Source organism: Cajanus cajan, chromosome 10 (assembly GCF_000230855.2).
Source record: "Cajanus cajan strain Asha chromosome 10, NIPB_CcT2T_4, whole genome shotgun sequence".
NCBI lineage: Eukaryota > Viridiplantae > Streptophyta > Magnoliopsida > Fabales > Fabaceae > Cajanus > Cajanus cajan.
The window spans coordinates 26,478,472-26,505,801 of record NC_138526.1 but is presented as its reverse complement, the minus strand read 5'-3'; the positions used below and the strand labels follow the sequence as shown (position 1 = coordinate 26,505,801).

The 27,330-nt window shown below is 31.2% G+C and overlaps 1 protein-coding gene and 1 long non-coding RNA gene across 2 annotated transcripts in view; both read right to left on the bottom strand.

The window, feature by feature from the left end:
* Nucleotides 1-834: 834 nt before the first annotated feature.
* LOC145952929 (uncharacterized) lies at nucleotides 835-2,806 on the bottom strand. Its single transcript, XR_014430432.1, has 5 exons — nucleotides 2,293-2,806; nucleotides 2,140-2,211; nucleotides 1,857-1,964; nucleotides 1,675-1,749; nucleotides 835-1,487 (listed from the first exon to the last, which is right to left on the bottom strand). It is a non-coding gene; the product is annotated as an uncharacterized LOC145952929 (long non-coding RNA).
* Nucleotides 2,807-18,070: 15,264 nt separating this feature from the next.
* The window catches only part of LOC109815482 (uncharacterized), a 52,210-nt gene continuing 42,950 nt past the window's right edge, over nucleotides 18,071-27,330 (bottom strand). Inside the window, exon 11 of the mRNA XM_083065034.1 lies at nucleotides 18,071-18,169. The gene's annotated coding sequence lies outside the window, so the exon portion shown is untranslated. The remainder of the gene's footprint in view (nucleotides 18,170-27,330) is intronic.

Here is a 27,330-nt window from a genome sequence, read left to right as displayed (position 1 = left end):
GTATGAATGACTTTGTGTGAGCAGAAAACCAGAATGGACAAACAAATTCTGCAGCATTGATCTACAAGTTTAAATAAAAAGAAAAATCAACAAGAAGTTAGAAGCTGGTTATCAATCTACACCACTGAAAGCTCCTAAAATGAACACTTAGCACACTCACAAAAGGTCCCTCATGTTATCTAATAAGGCAAGAGAATTGAGTTTTGATAGAGAATGAGTGAAAAACAGAAGTCAGAGAGATTATAACACTACCTACACATTTTGCTCTTCTTTCTAGCTCTTACAAGTCTGCTTCAAGATTATAAGAGAAAGGTAGAATACCCTTCTGTATAGTGTTGGAAGGTCTGCCTCCTCAAAAGGAAGATATCCAGCCATTAGAACATATAGGATGACTCCACATGACCAAACATCAGCTGCCACACCATCATATCCTCGATTGCTGAGCACCTGCAAATGATCATTTCAGCGAAACCAAAGCACATTACAAGTGAACATCATTGCACTAAAGGAAAAAATCACATGTGTACTAACTCATAATTAAATCACTTAGAAGAAAAATGCAACTTGCCACAACCAAAATTGTTTCCTAAAATAACTAGCCTTGTGCATATAAATTGACTATATCATTGTCATGAGATGAGAAAAGTTAAATAATTATTGATTCAATAATCAAATTTATAAATAATTAACTGAGATGGAGATGACTATTGTTCCAAGATAAAGGCATAATTTCTACTCCTACATATTGAATTAGACTACTTTAAATTTAAAGTGTATTAATTTCTTATTTTAGTCTCACACAAGGGCACAAAGAATGACATGTCATTCTTGATTTCACTTTTCTAAATTCTAAATTCAAATTATATTATAATTTAGTTGCATATATCCTCATTTTCAGTTTTGAATACCTTCTCTGTTAATCTATGTATTTTAATATTCCTGCTGAATTTAGAGAAAAACACAAAAGTTGTAATGTAGAGGACACTCCCCTCTCCCTGGACTCTTTGGAAAAATATTTTATATTTTTATGATGAAATATATTTATTATGATAAATATATGATTATATTAAGAGATTGATTAAAAATTGATATACATTTTATTGTTGATGAATTTTATGATTTAAATAACGAAATTCACAAGTTAGATAAAAAAAGGCATGATGTATTTAATTTAACAATTATATTTTAACATTTATTTAAATTTATTATTAAAAAACTGGGGAGCCCTTTGACAGTGTTTTGGATCCATCCTTGTCAATACTAATGATCTATTTTATCACCAGTGATTCGTTCATAAAACCATAACTAAACTTGATATGGAGAATTACATCAAACTGTTAATCTAAAACAAGTGGCCCATCACCCATATGGAAAGCAGCTAAAGATCATGGCAACAATTATGAATGACGTCCATGTTGTGTATAACCAATTTTACCTCGGGCAACATAATTTGGGGTCTCACATGTGGTGTGAAGAAGGCCAACACCCTATAACAAAGAAAGACAAAGAGAAAATGACGGAAGACATTAGTTCTACAGCTTTTACCATTTCCAAAATCATTATCCAGAGACAAAGCAAAAACAAGCTATCAGTAGGATGGAATCAATGTATGTTTCTTCTTAATTATAAAAAAAAATCTGCTTAGTCATCTTCATTTTACGAGTACAATCTTACCTGTTTAGTCAATGCACTCAAACCAAAGTCAGAAACCTTCAAATTTCCATAAGCATCAAGAAGAAGGTTTTCAGGCTATTTAAAAGAGAAGAAAAAAAATTGATCAAGACAGAGCATTAAATGTTTAAAACATTTACTACAGTAAGAATGTATACACACACATATAATATTTTTTCTTTCACCTTCAAGTCTCTATGGTACACACCCTTTCTATGACAATGATCAACATCGTCTATAAGTTGTTGAAACTAGCGCCTATATTCGTTTTCAGGAAGCTTTCCATGATGAACCTACAGGTCCAGAAGTAGTGTAATTGTAACATAAAGTCATGAACAACAAACAAAATCTAATAAAAAAACTAATCAAATCATTAGAAATATAGTTTGTTAGCATCTCAACAATGATTACTAATTTAAAAGAATTAACCTTCAATATATTCCAAAATATATAAACATAAAATCTTACAATTTTATCATATAGTTCCCCTCCCATTACAAACTCGAGGGTTATGTAGATCTTGGTCTGGCTAGCCAAAACCTAAAATTTGAAAATAATGTTAGAAATATAAGAGAAAGAAATATGGTCTAATTCCTGACATATTAGAATATCTATACATACCTCGTGCAATATAACTATATTAGGATGCCTGACAATCTTCACGATGGATATCTCTCTTTTAATAACTTCTTTAATAATATATTATGCTTTTGAATTTAATGAGATTTTCCACCTGATCAACATCTAACACTGAATCATCCATAGCCAGTACTGCAGCCTAAAAATGAATTTCAAAATGTTAGACAATAAATTGAAGTTACAGAGGGGAGATTTAGTTGCATAAAGTTTGCACATATACGGTATGGAGATGTAACACAAATTCATTCATGCTTATTCACCTAACATTTTAAGCTAGTGGGATTCTTAGTTATAACGAAACAAAAATTTCTGTTTAAAGTATTTGATTATCTTGTTCTATTAGATTCATAAAGTAAGACCTGTTCAAATATGTTCCTGTTATCAAATACAGTAAATGGAGAATATTAGAAGCTCGTAGAAACACTAAAATGTCAATACATCTTATGGTATGACATATCTTATAATCATAATATTCTTGGTTACAATGTACTGGAGCAGTGCAGGAATTACTGAAGGTTTTTCTATGTGCGGTGGTGACTTTGTTGAAATCTACAGTGATTCGAGCCAAATTGGTAGGGGAAATTATCTACTACTATATTTTTTTAATTGGCAATATTATGTCAGAGGTTCTAAAAGACTAACTAAAAGTATTTAGAGTGTTCCGGTCTATTACTTGTATGTCTGCTTTATGCTTTTGTTGATTCATCATGTGAAAAAAAACAAAACACGGACATTGCAGTTGAATTATGGAGTGTTGCTTTGCTACAGTGGTTAGAAAATGAACTTTTACAAATGCAACCTTGACTATTACAACACTCCTTAGGGATTTTGAATAACAGTTAATTTAATATTACAAAAGCACAACAAAGTAAATGCCAAAATAAAAACTGGAAATCTATTTCTTACCAAAACTTAAAATAGATAAAGATCAAATTTAGCACTAAAATTAAAGCTGACAACTTAATTCTTACCAAATGATTCCGAATATTTGACATCATCATGTGATTTGGAATCTGAAAATAAGTGAATAAAAATGAGAACATTATAATTCAAATCATCTACACTACTAAACAGCCTATTTTGGAATAGTTCCAAAATAACAATTTTGGGAAAATTACTATAAAAAAAAATAGGTGTACATGAATCAAAACTACTTAGAATTCTAATCACAAATGAGACATCCACGCAAGACAAACCATAATACTAAGACATAACCTAAAGTTAGCAAAACTGAATAAATAAAAGGAAAGACAAAACTCAATTAATATGCTAGAACTGTAGTATGTACTACCAGCAGGCAAATAGAAGTCAGGGATCAAATGAAAGAATTGAGTAACCAAATTGATTAAGTAAAAAAAACTGACATCTAAAAAAGAAACAAGATGTTAAATACCTAAAACGGACTGCTGAACAGAATTTGGTCTTCTATGTCGGGCTAATGCAAGCACAACAACATCCTCAACCTAAAAAACAAAAGTTTTATAAAATTATAGATAGGAATTGAAATTTACTATAGAAGAGTATGTGTGGGGGAGGCCAGCTCCTTAAAATCAGAGGTAGCCCTCTATATAGAACACAAACAACAACACAGAAAAATGGAAAAGTTGCAGAAAGCAATTAAGAGATAGCTCCCCCCCTTCTCTTTTTTTCCACCACCACAAATAGGTAAAATAGGTTAAACTAGGTTTAATTTGGAATCATGCCTAGGAAGGCAAGAGGTGACATATTGAAGGAGCCAAGAGGAGTTGGCTAGACATGAAGGTTTGGGCCAGTCAGGGCCCAATGGGCCTGATGGGCCTGGGAAGGCCCAAGTTGAACTTTTCATGGGTCATATTTTGTTATAGCTATTTTCATATGTTTTGTATACATCATGTTAGTATAGGTATCATATATTTTGGTCTTGTATTTTGGACCACATAGAGTAGCATTTTAGGTTTTAGGCTTGTTGGGCCTAGTTTTGGGCTTCATGGGCCTTTGGGCTTTTGGTACCCAATATTGGGCTCATTTTCATTCTTGTAATTTTTCCTTTCCATTGTATTTGTTTGACCATTGTATTTAGGTCATTAGATTAGGAATATACAAGAATTACTTAAATAGGTAAAATAGGTTAAACTAGGTTTAATTTAGAAGTCATTTAAGTTACATTTGAGTCACATGTTTAGCACCATGGGTGGCTGAACATGTGCCACTCAAATTAACCCTAAATAACTCTCAAATCAAACCTAAATGCATCTAGGCACCTAAATTTTCGGACTAGCACATGGGAGCCAAAATTTGAATTCAAATTTCAAGTTTGAATTCAAATTTTGGGCGCCACATGTAGCCTTGGATTTAGGCGCCCAAAGTTGCACACTTGGAACCCTACTTAAGTGATTCTTCCACTCTTTGTATTCACTTTTGAGAATAATGAAATTTGAGAGCTTATTCAGCCAAATTTCGTTCAAGAGTCACCATGAGAGAAAGCTTCACCTTAGGAACCCTACTAGGTTTTCCTCCTCTTTGAAGTGAGCTTTCCCTTGCACCTTAAGCTTGGATGCTTCCATCCAAGGCTTAAGCCTCTTCTATATCTGAGATTCTTCCTCCATCTAGTGTTCATCTTTGTGGTTTCCATCTCCTTGAAGAAGATCCGTGCATAAGGAGAGCTAAGGAGAAGAACATTCATCACTCCTCCTTACCATTTCCATCATTTTTGGTATCAAGAGCAAGGTCTTCAAGGAGATAAGTTCTTGAGTTTTTGGTCCGATTATTTTTGTGTTCTTTGTGTTCTAAGTGTCTTGTTTGAGTTTCTTTTCGGATCTACATGCTTTATATCATATTTTGTTCCATAGATCCATTGGTTGATTGTTCTTGAATTTTCTTCCTCAATCAACTTGTTTAGGACCTATTAGCTTGTGCTTATTTTTGATTTTAATTTTGAGTCTCTCCATTCCTAATATGTGTCCGTGATTGGACTGCATACATTGCATTTAGATTTTGGTTTTTAATCCATGTTTTGTCTTAGTATGTTTGTGTAGTCTTTATATGTCTTAAAATTCCTTGAATAGCATGTTGACCTAAATTTTCTTTGTGTCTAGTTCATCAATTTGTTGCTCTCGGGTTGCTTATTGTTCTTGCCTCCTATATGTGCTTTTTCTTTTACCTTATTGTGTTCATAACTTGCTATTAGTTCTAGTAAGTTTCTTTAGAGTTAGGTTTCCATTGTGTCTTAAGTTTTCAAATCACATTTCCATTGAAAAATCTTATAAAAAAAATTTTGTGACTCAAAATTTCAAGTGCTTAATCTTACTTCTAGTGCACTATCTTTTGGATTCAAATTTTAAAAAGTAAATAGGCTGAAAACAGAGACAAAAACAGAGCCTAAATCAAAAGAAAAGTACAAAGATTCAAAGAAGAAAAGTGTACAAAAGAATCCAAGACAAAACCTAAAAACTAGTGCACTAGTTTCCTTGTTTTCACTTGAATTTTTGTCTAACTTGTAGTCACGGTTTCTATAGCTTGGAATCTTAGAAAAATTTGAAACAAAAGGCAAATATACTCTCTGGACTCTTAACTTGAATATAGAAAAAGAAATAATTAAAAAAAAAATTAGAGAAAGCATTTTAAAGTGAAAAAGCCGAGAGGTGTACATTGGTGAAAAATCACTTGATTCCTTGTTATTGTTTTGACTACTACTTGTGCTATACTTATCCAATTGCTTTCAAATTTTTTTTGTTTTGTTCATCTACTCTAGTACCTATCTAGGAACATTCCTAACTGAGTGCTAGCCTTATTTGGAGTCTTATTTTCCAGTTTTACTTGTTGAACCTCTTTGAGTCTTGTCATATATACATATTACTCTTAAGTTTTGGTATAAGCTTTCCAAATTGTGCTTTATTGCTTGTCTAGTTTTCTTTCAATAATTTCCCTGTGCTGGAAGTGGCCTCAAATCCTTGCTCAAGGATCAAGCATTTCTCAACAAAGAGTAGGAAAAGTTTGGACACTAAGACCTAAAAATTTGACCTAATTTAGTGACCAAAACTTCTCCTAAACTTCCTTCACTTGAGTGACCATTCCTTTCACCTTGTGAGGCAGCCACCATTAACCTCTTTGTTGTGTTTCTTTTGCAGGTTCAGTAGCATCATATTGAAGGATTAGTGGCGGATTAAACACTTGATTAAGTGTTGGAAAATTTGCACAACAATCCGTCACTAAATTGGTCACCAAAACCGCCATTTATTGCTTTCTAGGCTAGTTTAAATTTTGCAATCTCTCTTATATTTTAAAATCAATTTGTAAAGCTTGGAGGGAGTATTAAGAAGCTGGTCAGGTATATCTAACTCCTTGTTAGCATCCTCACGTGTAGTGCTAGTGGAAGTGGCTTGGAAATTTCATATGTTTCAAGCTTCCACTTAGGATATCCGACTAGTTGCTTACATTGTTTCCTTTAAGTTCTTTGTCTTTTAATTGCTTTATTTTGCTGCCTTGAAACGTCTAGACTTGTGTAGATTTACTTGCTCACGTTTAGTTTAGTCTCAAAAACAAACAAATTGTGAAAAAGCATTCAAAATTTTTGTGAAAAGCTTTGGGGAATTGGAAGTATCACAAAGGAGTTTAGTGATTTCCACTTGAAAAGGCTTGGTTATTAAGTGGCTCTTTGTAGCTCACCTCCCTTGATAGTGCAACTTGTACACTTAGACTTCCAAGTGCTATTTTCATTCCTAGAAAATACCAAAAACATTTTATAACTTTTTGCATAGCATATACAAAAAAAAAAATTATTTTGTTTAATCATGAGAAAATATTTCTCAAGTGGTAGTGAATTAAGCTCTCCAAAAGGTTTTTCACATTCTACTCAAAGGCTTAAATCACTAACACCTTGGACAAAGCAAGAAGCTTTAAAAAAACAAAAAGAAAAACTTGAAAAAAAAGCACAAATTGCAATTTTAGAGGAAGAAATTCACATTATTAAACAAAAGAGAGAAAAACTTTTAGCAAAAGAAAAATTGAGAAAAACAAGAGAAAAAGAAAGAAAAAAGGCATTGCTCTTAGGGAAGAGTAAGGAGGAAAATAATTCCTCTAAAGGACTTGTGAGTGAAGAGAGTTGTTCTACCACTAAAAATCATTTACAAAATACTCTCTTCATAAGTAAAGACCTTAACTCTTACCCTAATCTTACCACTAGTCATGAAGTAGAGATTCAAGAACAAATCATTCTAAAGAAAAATGAATCTCAACTTCAAGATGTAGTGAAGAAGGAGTGGACTACATTTAGTTCCACTTCTTGTGCTACTTCTTGTGCTACTTCCTTGGAGGTGCCCAAGGAAGATAGCCTTCCTCTCTTTAGGAATCCTTCTACCATAGTTTTTCTAATAAAGCACCCAAATTTTGGAATATATTGTTTGATAGATACATCTTGTCATATTTCATATTCTATTTTTGATCTTATGGGAAGTTCATCTTTATTTGAACTTAATTTGCACCCTTCCCTACAAAACAAAAACAGTTTATATGAGTTTTCAAGATTTTCCAAGACATTTTATCTACCAAACAATATGATTCAAAATTGTTTAGGACGTTTTCTAGTATTCTTTTCTTTATATTTTAGGAAAAGCCTAGGGTACCATTTAGGGTATTTTAGGCAAGATATTGTAGTGTTTAAAAATCATTCTTTTCATTGTCTTAGTCATAGTGTTATTACATTCTTAGGTTTTACTTCTAGGTTATGCTTAGGAGAGGAGCCTATTTCTACTTTTAGGGAGTCTAATTTTGATGGTTTATTTTTTCTTAGGCTAGATATAAGGACTCCTCTTAGGATCCATAATCCATTTTCTCATCATAAACATGTCACCTCTTATACATGGTTTGTTGTGTATGTAGGTGATGTTTCTTATTCCATGCATCCTCGTGATTTGAGGACAAATTCTTTTCAAGAGGGAGGGGATGATGGAATCATGCCTAGGAAGGCAAGAGGTGACATATTGAAGGAGCCAAGAGGAGTTGGCTAGACATGAAGGTTTGGGCCAGTCAGGGCCCAATGGGCCTGATGGGCCTGGGAAGGCCCAAGTTGAACTTTTCATGGGCCATATTTTGTTATAGCTATTTTCATATGTTTTGTATACATCATGTTAGTATAGGTATCATATATTTTGGTCTTGTATTTTGGACCACATAGAGTAGCATTTTAGGTTTTAGGCTTGTTGGGCCTAGTTTTGGGCTTCATGGGCCTTTGGGCTTTTGGTACCCAATATTGGGCTCATTTTCATTCTTGTAATTTTTCCTTTCCATTGTATTTGTTTGACCATTGTATTTAGGTCATTAGATTAGGAATATACAAGAATTACTTAAATAGGTAAAATAGGTTAAACTAGGTTTAATTTAGAAGTCATTTAAGTTACATTTGAGTCACATGTTTAGCACCATGGGTGGCTGAACATGTGCCACTCAAATTAACCCTAAATAACTCTCAAATCAAACCTAAATGCATCTAGGCACCTAAATTTTCGGACTAGCACATGGGAGCCAAAATTTGAATTCAAATTTCAAGTTTGAATTCAAATTTTGGGCGCCACATGTAGCCTTGGATTTAGGCGCCCAAAGTTGCACACTTGGAACCCTACTTAAGTGATTCTTCCACTCTTTGTATTCACTTTTGAGAATAATGAAATTTGAGAGCTTATTCAGCCAAATTTCGTTCAAGAGTCACCATGAGAGAAAGCTTCACCTTAGGAACCCTACTAGGTTTTCCTCCTCTTTGAAGTGAGCTTTCCCTTGCACCTTAAGCTTGGATGCTTCCATCCAAGGCTTAAGCCTCTTCTATATTTGAGATTCTTCCTCCATCTAGTGTTCATCTTTGTGGTTTCCATCTCCTTGAAGAAGATCCGTGCATAAGGAGAGCTAAGGAGAAGAACATTCATCACTCCTCCTTACCATTTCCATCAGGAGGCCAGCTCCTTAAAATCAGAGGTAGCCCTCTATATAGAACACAAACAACAACACAGAAAAATGGAAAAGTTGCATAAAGCAATTAAGAGATAGCTCCCCCCCTTCTCTTTTTTTCCACCACCACAAATCAACAAAAAAAAAACCCTTCACCACTCAACACGAGACAGCTGCCCATGTTGTTACAACCATTCCACTCCCTTCTAACATACTAGGCCTCTGGCATTTCCTCAGCAGTAAGCACAAAATTTTAACCCTAAAGAAATTGAAACTAAATGTGAAAGCATTGTTGACCTCACACTGATATCTTACAGTTTAAAAATGTTATCAGAGCTTCATCTAAATGCAGAACTTATCAGTTATTAATAATTAGGGGTATTAGAACAAATCTTTTTGAACTTTATACATGTACCAAAACTCACGCATCCTATTATAGTTTGCAGAATTAAATTTCTATAGGACCAGAAATTATGTGCATCCAGATATCCAACCAAAAACTTAAAATGTAAAAATAAAAAAAATGTTTATTACAAAATAACTTCAGAGATGGAAATGTCTGACCTCAGAAATAGCCAAAAACTCTGATAGGACCACCTTGTTTCAAGAAACCTCTAATACGAGGCTAAAATGACTTCACTGCAAGTTTCTCGGGTTCTTCAGCCAACAAATGAGTGATAAATATCATCTCTGATGTGCAGTGTGCAAAGTATACAAATTTGCTGGTTGCACTCTCATTAGTAAGGGCTGCTACCATTCCTGACAATAAGAAAGACAGTATATAGATATCGTAAATCAGAAAGTAAATGTAAGATATGGAGAAGAATCGAGCCAGCCAAAAACTTAAAATGTAAAAATAAAAAAAGTGTTTATTACAAAATAAATTTAGAGATGGAAATGTCTGACCTCAAAAATAGCCAAAAACTCTAATAGGACCACCTTGTTTCAAGAAACCTCTGATACGAAGCTAAAATGGCTTCACTACAAGTTTATCGGGTTCTTCAGCCAACAAATGAGTGATAAATATCATCTCGGATGTGCAGTGTGCAAAGTATACAGATTTATTACAATGCTTCCTTCGAAAGTTGTTCGTTGAAGATCCGCGAGCTTGGACGAAGATCCGCGAGCTTGGATTGTAGACAGCTCTTAAGGGCTGAGAGTGTTTAGGGTGCGTTTCAAAATATGTTGTGAGAGGGCGCGACTGATTAGATGAGGGCTGCTACTGTGCGTTTGCGGGAAGGGAAAATTTGGTCACCCTTCTACATCGGTCAACAAAAAACCTGATGTAGAATAGTTGACTAATTTAATTTCTACATCGGTCCCTCATGTAACCGATGTAGAATTGTTTATTTCTAAACCGATGTAAATATCCTTATATATTTTACTTATTTACAAAATTGCCACTGCACTTCTCTTTTACATCGTTTCCTAGAGAACTGATGTAAATATAGCGACGTTGAATAGTGTTTTTCTAGTAGTGAATATGTGTCGGGTCACACCCCCTCTACGCACTCTCACTTGAAGGACATACTACCAAGGTCTGGTCGAGATAACTAACACTACAAGAAAATTGTAAATTAGAAAGGGAACGATCCTTCGCAAATCCCTCACTAAACAAAATGGCGAGGGACTAGCAAGGGATTTACGAAGGATTATTCCCTCACTAAATTCAAGTCGCTAATTGGTGACAGATGCGTATCCCTCGCAATTCCCTCGCTACATTCCCTCGCTTTTCCCTCGCAAACAGCTTCGCTAGTCCGTCGCAAATTTGTGCCGCTAATTCATCACTATTGCCTCGCAAATGTAGAACCCAAATTCCCTCGCTAATTGAATTTAATACTTCCTCGCTAACACGTTGCAAAACCTTTGCAAGATATCCTTCGCTACTTTGTCGCTACTCCATCGCTACTAATCTTTCGCCACTCCGTCGCAATTATCCCTCGCGATATTGTCGCTAATTTCTCGCAACTCTGTCGCAATATATCAATTGAGGTTCTTCGCAAATCCCTCGCTAACCACTCACAAATATGTTCGTCACAAATCCCTCGCTAACCCCTCGCAAATGTGTCCTTCGCAAATCCCTCGCTAATCCCACGTAAATCCATCAAAACATATCAATTGCGTTCCCTCGCGAATACCACGCTAATCCCTCGCGAAACCTTCACAACATATCTTTTGAGTTTTCTCGCTAATCCATCAAAGCATATGGATTGAGTTCCCTCGCGAAACCTTCACAACATATCTTTTGAGTTTCCTCGTGAATCCCTGACTAATATCTCGCGAAACCTTCTCAATTTATCTATATATATTCATTATTCTCTCATGAATCCTTATAGATATGCCACTTAATTTGATATTTTAAATAAATCTAAATCAACTACATAATTTTTTTTCAATTCGACATGATTTAAAATAAAAGTTGCATGTAACAATATCTCTTACAAAACCAAATTGTTAAATGTCTTACAAAATCCAACTTGTGCATACTATCTTAAAGAAACCCAAACTAATCAATGTCTTACAAAAAGAAAAGCCAAATAACGAGTCATCCTAAATAGTAATCAACCTAAGCTAGTAAAATCATCATCTCGTCCTTGATCCTCCCTATGTTGGTTGGTTGATGGTGTTGTTGATGGTTGAACTACCTGAATTATTTGCCTCATCATCTCTGGTAATTGTGTTTGCAAAAAAGAGGCCAATGCATTATTTATGACTGTAGTGACCCGTTCTTCTGTCAGGCATAAGATTTGTAGAGGAACCTGCAACCTCTGGACATGAAGCTTGGGTAGAGCTACTAGTTCCAAGATCCAAGCTATGTCCCATGCCATGCACTCTTTTCTTCTTGTTTTCACCTGTAGCTTTTAACCAAATATCAAAATCAATTACAGGATGAGATGAAGTGTCTTCTGCATATTTTTGTGTCATTGATTCTTCATATGTTTCCTACAAATAATAAACAAAAAAAATAAGTGAAATAGAAAGAGGTTAAAAAAGTACATAATCAATCTTAAAATATAAAATAACATACAATAAATTTCTTTGCCCTAGTTGAGACCAATTCACCATCATTTTTTTGTGAACTTTGTTATACACTTCACAATAAGAAACAGCACAATTCTGTTGTGCCTCCTATAAAAAGATTACAATACAAATTGTAAGTAATGAAATTTACCAAAGAAGGTCATTAATTTTCAAAACCTTTAACTTTCACAACTTGTTAAAGAATTAAAAAAAAACTGCACTTAAAAAAATCCATGGGTAAAATTTTTTTTTTAAGACATCATTAATAACACAATTTTAAATGTAACAAATTCCAAATATTAGCTAAATTAATAAATCTAAAAAACAAGTAACTTTTACCATGGATTATCTAAGTAAAACAATTATATTAGAATAGGAATAAAGCAAACATCACTCATTAATTATTGACAAAATTCAATATGATTTGATTACCATAATTTTTTTGTGATGCCCGAAGCTTCTTGACCCTCCTATGTGCACCATTGCTTCAGGCTGGGCAGCCCTGTTTTGTCTTCCAGCAACAGATTTCTTTTGCCATTCTAGTGTATTCCAAATGTCGATCAACCCATTCCATATTTCAGCTTTCATCCCTCTAGACTTGTGAGCCCTTAAATCCTCATAATTTCTTGAGTTTGCTACTTTTATTGCTTTATCCCTGTCTTTACACAATTGATCAAAATACCTATCCATGCATGTTTTTTCCCAAACTTCCCTCGCCATCACACGATCATATTCTGATGCAAAACAATATTTTTCCTGCAATAATACAACTGAAGTAAAAAAAAAATAGTTGTTGATATAATGATATAATATATAATACTATTAGATTAATTACTTACCTTAAAATCATTAAATAAAATTTCTTTCATTTCAGGGCAATAAATTTTCCAACAATCTACAACATAAGGCATCCTTGACATTACCTCAGAAATGATATACCGAGTCACAAATTGTTGAGCAAACCTCTTCCTATAATTCAATTCAAACCACAAATAGTTCAATAACATGAATTTAAAGTATTAATCATATTCATAAATTCAATTTTACTTACAGTTTAGAAACTGCCTCCACGGATATTATTTGCCTCCTATCAACTTCTACATTAGAATCTTCACTTGAAGGCACCATAGTAGGTTGTTGATTATCAGATGTTGGGACAGTATTTGATTCACCACCATTAATCAATGGGGTGGTATCAGATGATTGTCCACCACTAGCTGATGTAGCACCACCATTAGCTAATGAACTAGTAGATCCATCACCTAGACAGACATAGTAAAGAAAAGTTAGTTTTTATCCATTGCATTTAAATAAATATAGAGTTAATAATTAAAATGTTATTCTAAAAGTGTACGAGGTGAGTGATGAGAAACATGTTGTGGTGGAGGATTCGAAGCAATTTGAGTGAGCTGATGGAGATTATTGGCTTGATTAACCCGACGCCCTTTTCCTCGAGTAGTTGGCATAATGATTACCTACATAAAATTAAAACAACAAAAAATGATCATTTATATGGGAAATTGAAGTCATAAAGAACCACAAGTAATCAAATAAGGCAATACTAGTACCAATTAGAAACCCTTTTATCTATTTCTTATTTTAACACTAAAAAATGAGTAATTATGTGTAATATGTTGAAACTAAAACCTTTTAGAATATATTCATCACCTTTCAAAATCAAGTTGTTAATCATAACTAGATTCTAAATCATATAATTCCCCGTCATCTATGAACTCGTTAATATCTTCAATCTCATCATTTTTAATATCATCAATGAAGTGATCATGATGCAAGTTGTCCATTGGATGATGTATATCATTGTTGCCTACTTCTTCCATTAGAGCAATTCCATCAAACAATGGTATCGTCTCATCATGTATAACACTTTGGTGTGCTCTTATGGATCCATCATCTTGATAATAATCAATATAAGTTAGCTCATTTGAACCACCAAATTCATCATTTAATGTCTCAGCCATAAAAATTTTTGGTCTAACTTTGCAAGCTGCCCACCATTCATCACTAGATCTACCCCCACTTTGTGGGTATCTTGTGTAGTAAACTTGTTGTGCTTGTTTAGCTAAAACAAATGGCTCATGTGATTGAAGCTTTGATTTATGTTTGATATCAACCAACCCATATCTTTCATCAATAGTGACACCATTTGGGTCAAACCAGTGGCAGCGTAGGATAATTACTCTTTGATGTCCAAGATATGATAATTCTAATATCTCCTTAATAATTCCATAATAGTCTAAATCATTCTCACCATATATATTTCTCCGAACGCATACCCCACTATTCATGGTGGCTTTATTATGTCCATAGTCCTTAGTATGAAATCTATATCCATTAACTATTAAGCCATTAAAAGAAGTTGCAAATTTAGATGGACCATAACTTATCTCTTTAATCATTCGATCATCAACTTGATTTGTACTTACCTATAAATGATTTCAAAGATAAAAAATGGCTGCATCACTTAGTATATATTATGAACGTTAAAAAGAACATTATATACATTTATGAGTAAGTTTACTCACTTGATGTTTCAACCATTTACTGAAGTTTTTATCGCAAGTTTCCATATTTTCATCCTCATCAATATTGGGATTTGTTTCCTTTAGCGAATCCTCAAATTGTCTAATACATATAATAAAATTAATAAGAAAACTAATTTCACTATAAACTACCAAAATTGAAAAATTAGGGAGCAAACTTACTGGAGATAAGGTTCCGCTTCATTGCAATTTACAAGAACATATGTCTCAACAATTTCAAGCTCTTTATCTGTTAATATTATTTTTTGACCCTTGCCAATAGGACGACATGGGTATTTAAAAATAGACAACTTATCATCACCATTGGTATCTTCACCACCATCATCATTTCGAGGAACTTGAGTGTGTCTTGTTTGTATAGTTGGATCGAAGTACATAGAAGCAAAATTAGAAATTTCTTCCACAATATAAGCTTCACAAATGGATCTTTCAACCCTTGCTTTATTTCGAACCTTCTTTTTCAAGTACAACATGCACCTCTCAAATGGATACATCTATCTGTACTACACTGGTCCGCCAACCTTGGCTTCATAAGGGAGATGCCTAATTAAATGTTCTATGAAATCAAAGAATGCTGGCGAAAAAATCTTTTCAAGCTTGCAAATTGTTTCAATAATGGAAACCTTAACATTGTCCATGACGGAAGTACGTATCTCATGTGCACAAATTTCTTTGAAAAACAAGCTGAGTTATGTTAATACTCCCCATATTGGCTTTGGCAACATATCACGAAACGCCAAAGGAATTAGTCTTTGCATAAAAACATGACAGTCATGACTTTTCATTCCATATATATTTCCTTCATCTATATTAATGCAACGTGATATGTTAGATGCATACCCATCTAGAAATTTTAATTGTTTCTACCAAGCGTAACTAAATAAAAATAAATATTATTTATAAAAAAAACAACAAAACTAAATTGCAATGCAAAGTAGACTTGAATTTTGCTCCACTTTGAAGCAAGAAATGGTCACTATGGCCATTGTTGCCAAGTATACTCATGCCTAATAGTACATACAGCTAGATTCCACACATTCATGTAAAATGAAGTAATTTAGGAAAATTCAATTCTAAAATTAGTTAAACCATAAAAGAACATAATATTATATTAAATGATAAATTCAATTGTTACATTTATATTATTACCATCATGAATCTAACAACATACAGGGAAAACAAAAGTTTGTAGAAAACTGCAATCCAATAAGTAAATTCAAATTGCTTGCTTGATTTGTTGTGAATTCAAATTACTGACTAGTGACTAATAGAATCCTCTTCAAAATAATTTAAGCATGTTATATGTTCCTGGGATGTCATTGGTCTTGGGCTAACAAGGGATACTCTTCAAATATTTAAAAGTTCAATGTCACAAATCAGAATTATTAGCTTCTTTAAATATTCTTCGCTAAGCTAGCAGCCCTTGTCAAATCTAAATCTGCATTCCAAACCCCACTCGGATTTAATTGGTAAAAAATATAATAAAAATTATTTATTTAAACAAAGACCATTTTCATAATTTATGGCTTTCTCTGTTTTCGAACGTGAATATCAGGGAATGTAGTTTTCTCTGCACGCATATTTATTTTTCCTTTCCTTTTATCTAATTAAATATTGACCATTTATCAAAAAGATTTCCATTGGCCAACACTTTTCTATTTTAATTGATATTTTTTCTTTTGTCATAGGTCATTAGCTTTACGTCAGAAAACAACTGAGGAAACAAGAAAGAGAACAACACCTACCCACACTGACTCTTGTATTGGCAATAGTTTCTCTAAGCTTGCCATCTCAAATCTCAGCAAACAACTACTTGTATTCATCTCTATGAAACATGGTTATTTGGTATCTAACTATTAATTGAAGATAAAAGGTTTCTGGTTCACTCCCAAAAAGGACACTCCAATATATTATGATTCAAACTATAAAACACACAATAGCAAACATGATTGCATTTTTAATCATTCAAATTGGAATTAGCTTTGTATCAAAACAAGATATAAACAGCTGAAACAAGCATAATATCTCAGAGAGCCCACCTCAATAATCTGTGGATACCATTCAATGTCCTTGTTCCTGATTAGCTTCATTGAAAAGAAAATGCGCAAGTCAAATTAAGTTTGAAAATCAACAAGTATAAATAAAAAATCAGCAAGCATAGTTAATTTAAATGTTGTCTGAAATAGCCATGCTAACTATAGTAAGCATAATTATTATGATGTGGAGATGTGTCGTGACACAAAACGACTTTTTGTAGCTAGTCACTCTTTTTTTATCATTTTGATTTATGACTTGAATCTTGGATTATTTTGAAGTTCATTTGCAATATGTCAGCTTATGTTTCAGTTTTATGCAATGAATTATTTACTAGTCTGACTTTAAAATACTAATATCTTTATGTGAAAGTATATTTTATGTTATTTGTAATTCATGATTTAAAAAATAAGTATGCCGATTCATGATTCAAAACTTGATTTGATAGCTTGATCCAGTAAACATTAGACACAAGTTTCAGAGAGTTACATGTTTACTAACTTGATAGAGGCTAAATATAAACTATAGTTTTCCTCCCACTCTCTTCAATATCTCATATGTTACCTTCTTTTTTGTTGTTACTGCTACACAAATGCATTTACTCACATTTCTATTACTACCTTAACTCCAATTATCCCATGAGCAAAATAATACAGCAGTTTATTATAATCTTTAGCCCAATTAATAAAAAGTATCATTTATATTATCTTGTCATCATTCTTCATCAAGATTTCCATCATATCAATCAAACACAAAAGTGGTGATTTTTTAGTTTAGTCTAACAATCCATTAATTGTTGAAATTTAATTAAAAACTGCGAAATTAAAAAATATAGACAAACTCAAATCTTAAGAAGAAATACCAAAGAAAGAAGACTTTATCATAGTTTAAGTCATGCCCATTATTTGCATTTTATCAAAGATGATCATTGTTTCTTTTCTTTTCTATATCTTAAAAAGGAAACAGATAATGTTAGGGATTTGCATTTTACAGAAACCATTAATCACCGGAAGCGGAAGCGGCAACCACATACTTGTTTATTTATTGGTACAAAAAGAGAAAACAAAAGCGAAAAACAGAGAGAAACAAACCTCTTTGTGAGCGAAAAAAAGAGCGAAAAAGAGAGACAAACCTTTTCGTGAAGAACTGATTCCGCTCTACTGGACGACACCATTCAAGGGGAAGCCACACTCACGCTCACGCTCTGAAACGTTCCGAAACGTGCAAGCCACACTCACCTCCTCTTCACCTCACCTTTCACCTCCTCTTCGTGAGGTTGGTTTCTGAAATTTGAAGAAGCAAATTTCACTCTTAGGGTTGGAGGGAAACTAAAAAAAAAAGCGGGTAATAACTCTTTTTTCATTTATTTTATATAAGTGTAAAAAATATTAGTCAATATAATTTTTTTAACATATTATATTATTAAATACAAGTATTTTAAACTTTTTTTTGATAAATTTAAATAAATTTTATCTTTATAAATGAATTTAATTTAAACTATAAATAAAAAAACAATAAATTAAATAGAAACAATACTGATAAAAATATACAAAAAGATATACTATTACAATTCTAATATGATATTATTTTAAATTCCAAAGTAATAATTAAGTTGTTGTTTTAGTTTTAAAAATAATAAAATACTTGTGTTTGAAAAAATTTAAAATAAATTAAAAATAAAGTGAAATATTTACTCTATGCAATTAGTTTTGTTTTAAATCTCATGTATTTATTACTTTTACCTCTTACAATATTAATATTGCTTTTATTTTGGAGAAAAAGTAAGTATATATTTTTTTTTCTTTACACAATCATGCAATATTTATTAATTATAGAAAATACATTAGTAGTAAAATACATACTTTAAAAAGTAGTATTTCTTTTCACAACATTATAATAAAATTTTCATTTAAGATTTATTTATATATGATATAAATGTACTAAAATTACAATTGTATAAAAATAAAATAATATTTGGAACAAAAAACTTATAAAAAGAAAAGTATTATAGCATACTAATGTGGCGAGAGAGAAGAAAGTAGAGTTATATTTATTGAAAAGAAACACACACACACACACACATACACACACACACACACATATATATATAGATAATTTAATTTAATTTTCCTTTTTTCCATAACTCTCTCACGCATACACACACACTCTCTCTCTCTCTCTCTATATATATAGAGAGAGTTATGGAGAGAAGGCAAATTAAATTAAATTTATTAAAAAAGATGGAGTAAAAAAAAACATGCTGAGCAAAAAAGTTTTTGAAAAAATCGTGATATATGTTTAGAAAAAAAAACTTTCTTTATATATAATATGATAATTAACAAATATCTTGATAAAATTGACTAATATATATATATATATATATATATATATATATATATATATATATATATAATTTCTGCTTACTTTAATTTTTCAAATATTATATATGAAATATAAGTTAATATTAATTTAAAGTTTATTAATATTGATCCTTCCAATTTTTTAAAATTATTTTTAATCCTTATAAGATTATCCTTTCTCAATTTCAATTTCAATCTTTATAATATTTTTTTCAAAGTTTAGTCAGTATAATTTTATATTTTTTTCTTTCTAATTTTAGTTGTTAGTACGAAGTTACATGAACTAAAGTGAAACAAAATTATAATATATATTTAAAGAACTAAAATTTGAAAAATACATATTTATAAAGATAAAAATAAATTAAAATTTATAAAAACTAAAATTGAGAAAACATGAACTTACAAAGACTAAATTCATATCTAAATCAAAATAAACAAAAATATTATTATCAAAATTAAGAAAACAAAACATACATGGACTAAATTCATATTGTAAACATCTAAATTATATTTAACATTTATGATATATATATATATATATATGTGTGTGTGTGTGTGTGTGTGAGTTTTAAAAAATATATATGAGTGAAAATTCAGTTACTTCAAAAGTAACTCTTAAAAGAGTTATTTAATGAATGTAATTACGTTATATATTAAATTTCTTATTCAATAAATTAAGTCTAAAAATTTGTATATACTTTATCTTTTAATCAATAATTTTATTTAATAGATAATGTTAGATAATAATATTTAATAATTTTTAAAATTAATATTAGATAATATTTAATAATTTTAAAAATATTTTTAATATTCAATAATTAAAAAATGAAGAGATAACAGATAAGATAAAATATATATAAGTAAAATAAAAAGAAAAAAATATGAGGAATTTCAAATTCTTATTTTTTTGGGAGAATTTGAAATTTTAATATTTCAAGAAATTTTACAAATACTTTAATTTCAAATTCTTTATAAATTCTTCATCCAAACAACTTATTTCACCTCAAAGAATTTGAAATTCTCCAAATAAATGAATTACTCCATTTAAATTACCCATCCAAACACACTATAAAGCAATTTGCAAGGGATTTATTCTCTAAATTTGAGAGGGAGTTAATAACAATTTGTGAGGGTCCTGTTCTCTAAATTTGCGAGGGATTAGCGAAAAAACTTTTCCCTCACTAATTTGCGAAGGCTTTGCGAGGCATTTGCGAGGGCTATACTTATAACTCATTGACGAGGGATTTGCGACACAAAAACTCCCTCGCTAGATGAAAAATTCATTTTTTTTATTTTGGCTCATAATTTGGCGAGGGATTTGCAAGGGATTTGCGAGGGCCTAAGTTCCTCGCTAAATAAACACTAACTTCAGCGATGGATTTGCGAGGAGATAAAGGTTGGTCGCAAAATGTTCCTATTAGCGAGGGAATTTAGCGAGGGATATAAACCCAAGCTATTTGCTCGCTAATTAGCGAGGGATTCAAGAGGAAATGTATCCCTCGCTAGTCCCTCACTAATTAGCGAGAAAATAGCTTGGGTTTATATCCCTCGCTAATCTGCGAAATTCTTTTAGTGTAAGTCATACAAGATACATCTCGTGCTTACTAGGGTAGGACTGAGACTTCCAAATTAAGTTATCCCCAATGTTGGTTCTCTAGATTTTACACAAAAGACCTTCTTTAGCGGTGTATTTCATATCGTACATTTAAAAAAACACTTGTATGCACATGATGCATGTCAAACAGACTCTATGAATAACATTTTACATGATCTCATTAATTCATTGCCAACTAATCCGATATCATAAAATCATCAATCATTTTCAATATAGAAATTAACAATTCAACTATATCAATTAAATGTTATCAATCAATGGCATAAGGAATCACATCACTACAACTTATACATGAATCACAAGCATATCAATAGCACATTCACATACTACATTTTCATAACTTAATCTTCTACGATATCACGTGGTCCAAACATCTTATCTAGAGCTATATATATGCTATTATGTTGATCTTAATTTTATTAGAAAGCTAAGAAAATTATCTCCAACTTCTATGTTGACCTCAAGAGCTAAATATGTTATCTACTATTTTAAATAAATACAAAATTGCAACATTTCAGCCTAAATTTGGCAGTTTGACTTTTGCTCACTAATTTGATCATAACTTGAGTTCTAGACCTAATTTTTAGGTGATTCCAACAGTATTTGAAAGCTAACATCCAAGACTACAACTTTCATGAAGATTAAAAAACCTAATTCTAATATTTAAGTCTACTCTAAAAGCTTACAACATATTCACATTACATTTCGTGCACAAAATATGAGGTTCGTCTTTTAACTCATATAACTCGATCATTCTTTAACATTTTTATGTGATTCTTGACTCTAAAATGCAGCTATAAATATATACTTTTTAACCCAATAATAAGAACTCGATTTCATTAATTACAATAGAGAAATCACAAGAATACCAAGGTTTGTTCATACCAGAATTTTCAGAATCTAACACAACTCACACCCAAACTTTTTTCTCTCAATTCAATTGGTAAGAACTCTCCATAGGTTACGTTACACTTCTAAAAATACACAATTTACACATAACTACATACACAATCAATCTCCTCATACAATTACCAAAACATTTCCTTAGGTTTTCCCAAGAAACCTATTCAAATCATACAATTACAATCTCAAAACATGAAATCAATCATCCATTCAAGCAATTCATACCATTAATTAAATACAAGAAGAATAAACAGTGAAACAGATACAATTGGGAAAAATCTCTCGTACATAAGCATATAATAAACACAAGATTAAGGGTCAATTTCATTACTCGACGTACAAATCCACAGCCAGAACGAGGTTTCTCACTCTCTCATAACCTAAATAATTAAGCTCTAGATGATGGGTGAACGGCTACGTGAAAATACAAGCGTAAAAAGGGTTTGATCATAAAATTCCTCTTTTAAAAATCCTAACCTCTCTTTAACCTTCTAGTTCAACATATTAACCATAGTTATCCTAGAGATCTCTTCCCTTTTTAATAAAATATTATACTACTCTTTAATAAATTATCATATCATATATTCTAAAATATATTACATATTTAAAAAAATATTTAAGAGCCCTTATAAATAAAATAAAAATATCAAAATTATTAATAAAATATTTATATTATATTTTTTGAAAAATGGAGTGTTATAGAATTAACATGGATGAACATTTTAAGGACTTTTCTCTTGTACGTAGAATTTTTTTAGATAAATTTATGCGAAAATATTTATATAAGAACTTTTCCACAAGTTACAATTATCTTACATATAAGTTAATTTATAAAAGTTTTTTATATTCATTTCTCTAAAAACTTATTGGTAATTTCAATATAAAAAATTTTAGTTTATTAAAAAATCTCCTTAATAAATACTTCTAAGAACTTTATCTACACATTTCCTTATTCTTGTCCATTTTCGTGAGTGTAGGAGAGTATATAATGAAAATGGGGACATATGTTTGTCCCATTTCAAGAGGGTCAAAATCTGCGTCCATTAATTCTAATGGTCTTCTCATTATGCTTAAGTTGTTAGGGTTTCTTTTAAACAGTACTTGACTCCAGTTTTTGTCCCTACAATTGGAACATATTTGCAAGGTATCAATCTATGAGAATAACATGGTGTCTTTGAACTTTGATTTGGCAATTTCTCCCATCCAGTTAAACTCATTGTGAAACATTTTTAGTGGTACAATAGACCTACATTCATGAATTACATGTCAACCAAAATAATAATAATAATAATAATAATAATAATAATAAAATATTTTAGTGGTCACAAACTCTCTTTTTAACTAAAATTATTAACTAACATTTGTGCTCCTTAATCAAAGATCAAATCTTGATCTCTAACTCAAGCCTGAAATCATGACTAAAAGTAATATTTTACCTCATAGGAGCCAACCTAGTGGGATGAAGTTATAGCTCTTTAAATATAACCCCCCCCCCCCCCACTACAAAAAAATTGGATTTAGTGGAGGTTAATTTTGGATTTACTCAAGGTTAAAACCCCGTTAATGACGTTATCCGCGGTTGCACTTTTCACAGCTGAACTATCTCGGTAACGTGTTACTAGCTGTTTTAGCAAAGCCTAGGTAAATGCACATGTTTCCGGCAGTTTTAAAACCTCGGTTAATTACCAGAGGTTTTAAAACCCTGGTTAATTACCAACAATTTTAAAATTCTGGTTAATTATCAGCAACTTTAAAATCCTGGTTAATTTCCAACAATTTCAAATTCCCAAATGATTGCCCGGGGTTTTACATTGTCAATTAATAGAAAAAATGCAAAAGGACCAACCTCAAGCTACGAAAGGAACTCAAACTGCCTCATTAAGACTTTTGACCATGCTCCAGCACTCCTCCTTTCGTATATACACATAAAAATATATGCAAAAAGTTATAGATTGTTGATTAATAAACAAATAAAAAAGAGATAAGAAATGTACCCATTGGAGAAGCTAAACGTAGGTGGTGAATCAGGAAAGAGGGAAGTATCAATTGTTGAGTTGCTGACCAAATTTCTCCATTACGAAAATCTGGAAGGGTTTGTGAAAGATACCACAAAATTTCAGGGTTTTCTTTGTATCAATAAGAAGGGTTTGTGAGAGCTGGGGAGAACGAGGCTCATTCACCGCCAAAACTTTCCCAATGTGTGAATTCTGAAGGATTACGTGAGAGACATGGTGAAATTTCAGGGTTTTTTTTTTCACTAATCTGAAAGGGTTTGTACATGAGAAGGAAAGCCAAATGCGAGAGAGGGAAAGCCAAATGTGAGAGGAAAAGCCAAGCCTGATTGGTAAAAGAAAAAAAAAGAAATGAAAATTATAATTTGAAAAATAATAATATTTTAAAGGAATATATTAACAATATGAACTTCTCCATGATTTTATTTTCAACCGTTAGTATTGCACAATAATTTAATCAAAGTTATTGAAACCCCATATGTATTATTTGTTCTCTCGAGGGTTAACATAACCCCCACTAAAAAAACTCCATTTAAATTCATGTTTTCTTGTAGTGCCCCTCCCCCTCCCCAAAAAAAATCTCTCTCTCGCTCTCTCTCTCTCAATATAACAAAAAAATCTAATACATTGTTTGGTTCCTCAACCTTTTGAATATTTTTAATAACAAAAAATATAATTGGATCTTTCATTTTTTATATATTTTTTTAATTTAGAATCCGAAGTTAGTGATACATTTACAAACTATAACATTGACAAAATATTTGTTATATTTTCATATCCTACTAAACAATTTTAGAGTTTGGAGATAATTTTGATGATTATGTTCACAAGTAGGGAGATTAAGAAAATTTCAATAATTAGCATTAAGAGGCCAGGGGATCTAGTGATTAGGGAGATCAAAGAATTTATAACAAGTAAGAAATGTAACCTAATATACATGTATGATAACATGGAATAGTAATATAATGTAGTTTTCCAAATATAAAAATACAAAGAATATTTTGTTAAATTTCACAAATTGTAAATGAACTATTTTAACCATGAAAACTAAATTATAAAAATATAAAATGATGAATTAATGACTTTATTACAAATTCTAATAGAAATTTGAAAACTAATATTAAATAAATCTTGAAAATTGAAGTTATTAGGGCAATATATTTTGCAAGGATGAAAATATAAAACGTGAGTACAAAAAATTAATATAAAAAACATTTTGAATATGTTTTTAATCTTTGTAAAATGAGGGAGTTTTGATTTTAGTCTCTTAAATTATTTTCTTTATTTTTTATTCTTCTAAAATTTCTAAACATTGTTTTTTATTCTTGTAAAATGGGTAAATTTTGGTTTTTCTCCTTATAAAATATTTTTATTTGATTTTCATCCTTCTAAAATTTAAAATAACTACTTTTGGTACCTAAGGATGACTTTAAGGTTTATAAATAACATTTATTTTAATGAACTTTAAGATTTTGTAAAGGTGTCATTTACTAACATATTGTAAATTCCTTCTATCTCTGTCCTCGCTTAGGTCATCCATTGCTCTAGTTTAAGTGAGAAGGCTCTTACATTGATGTGTATTTTGTTGAATGAATGAATGTTGTTTTAGTTGAATTATGGGAGGGAAACTCTATGTTGGCTTGTTGTTAAACTACTATTGATGTGGTTGCGATGTTTAAAATGTATGTTTTTATAAAGTTGGTTTAAAAGATAAAAGTTGGCTTCAATTAAAATAAGTTGTTGGAAATCTTTTAAGTTGTAAGATACCATATTGTGGATATCTATTGTAGAGTTGGTAGCTTGTTGTTAAACCCTTCCAATCGAGAGTTTCCTTTTGAAGTGTGATGATGTTTTTAAAACAAAATATGTGTCCTTTAAACATGTTTGTGAAAACAATATTGAGAGCTAGATTCATACCTCGACCTAGTGTTGCAAGAGTGTGTTGTATTTAAAGGATAAGAGATAGGCTAATTCCAATGAGGGTTTGATCTCTGCATACCAATGTCATTGTAGACCTATATCCAAGCCTTATTATATACTTAACGATAATCCAAAACCTACCTAGTTTATGTTGGCAATGCCCAACTGGTTGTGTTAAGTAAATCGTTTGTTGTTAGGAGAGCTCTTTAGAGTTGTATGCATGACGCATAATGATGTTGGTTTTGTGTTGATTATGATGCATTTACATAGCTAAGTTGGTTAATTCATTTTAGATGATTAATGGTTGGTATAACCTTATGTTGATTTGTGCATTGATTTAATGTTGTGTTGACTATGAGTAGATGGAAAAGTCATATCTTATTGTATGTTTGATCATGCTTATATCCTTAGTGTTTTTATATACTCTATCTTTTATCTTGAGCTTACCCTTAATTTGTGTGCATAATTCCAATGATTGTGTCTTGGAAACAAGAGTAGGCTAGGAGTAGGTGTTGGGAGCAATAGGTGGTTGTGGGCAAGCTTTTGATGGTTTTACTTCAAAGGTATTCTCTAGTGGTGTATAATCGTTGGTCGACATATATAAGAGTCATTTACTTTCTTTTGTTAAAGTATATTTTTTGGAAAGATGTAACTTGTAGTTGTCATTTTTACTTAAATTTCATGAATATTATTATGTCAAATGGTATGCCTTCACCCCTTTTTCATTACAAATTGTCCTAAGGATGTAAATATTGTATATAGTTATATATTTATCATATAGAGATCTAATTCATTCAAATTATAATTAATTTTTGGTTAATTTTGGTGGTTTTATTTTGTAGAATAAGAGGAGAGAAATCAAGATAAAGAGAGAAGATAAAAAAAAATTGAAGTTAGAAAAAATTCATGGAAGTAAAGTTGTTTATCTCTACCAACTCAAAAAGGATTAAGCTAAATCAGAAGGGCTTAAGTCATTTCAAGAAATTAAGAAATCACACTTGGTCAAAAAAGGCCTTAAGCCAAATAAGAAAGCTCAAGCCATTTCAGAAAAATGGAAGATTGTAATCTACCAGAAAAAGGCTTTAAGTCATTTCAAAAAGACTTAAGTCATCTTACTTTCTTTGTAGTTAATTATTCCAAAAAGAGCTTAAAGGGCTTAAACCAATTTGAGGCAAAAAAAAAATCTCCTGTTTAATAAACAAAACATATTTAAAAGGCAAAATGGAGAACCCATGCAATCTCTCTAGACTTTTTACATCTCACCCAATTGAAGGTTTTTGGTGGTGATTTCGATGTTTTGAGAATGAAACAACGATAATTTTTACTAGATTCTTATTTTTTCTTCTCTTTCTCTTGTTAATTAAAATTTTATTAATTTAAACCTTTAGTTTAATGAATTAAACAATGAACATGTGCAAATATAGTGTATAGATTTATTTTTTTGCTATATAAAATAATTGAGAATCAATCAATCAAATCTTTGAGGAAATGACTTGATTCATCATTGTTATAAGTTGATTCTAACTCATTTGCCGAGAGATCAATATAATCCCATGAGGAGATCCTTAAGTTATTATGTTATATGAGGAGCTTTTAAAATAATTATGTATGTAAATTCCTTGTTTTTTTATATTGTTTATATGTATGTGTTTGAATGATACTTATGTGAATATAAGATA